Below are 225 nucleotides of genomic sequence, written 5' to 3' on the forward strand. Positions count from 1 at the left end.
TAAGTTGTGCTAAACTTGGTAAAAAAAATTGTTACATATAACTTCCACATAATGTTCAGTTAGTTCAAACCTATCATCCCTGGACACTGCCATACGTGTTGAATGAGAGTTACCTCTCATATTTAGTGCACTGAAAGTGCAACAGAATTGCTATCGTTCCATCCAACCCCATGTTTTAAGGTCTAGCATGGTTTCAGATCCGCCATTCTGTGTGTTTGTCGATTA

The 225-nt window shown here is 38.2% G+C and overlaps 1 protein-coding gene across 1 annotated transcript in view; it reads right to left on the minus strand.

The window, feature by feature from the left end:
- The window catches only part of LOC119587309 (pupal cuticle protein 36-like), a 5915-nt gene that overhangs the window by 1640 nt on the left and 4050 nt on the right, over positions 1 to 225 (minus strand). The gene's annotated exons all lie outside the window — the stretch shown is intronic.

Source organism: Penaeus monodon, chromosome 22 (genome assembly GCF_015228065.2).
Source record: "Penaeus monodon isolate SGIC_2016 chromosome 22, NSTDA_Pmon_1, whole genome shotgun sequence".
NCBI classification, from domain to species: Eukaryota; Metazoa; Arthropoda; class Malacostraca; order Decapoda; family Penaeidae; genus Penaeus; species Penaeus monodon.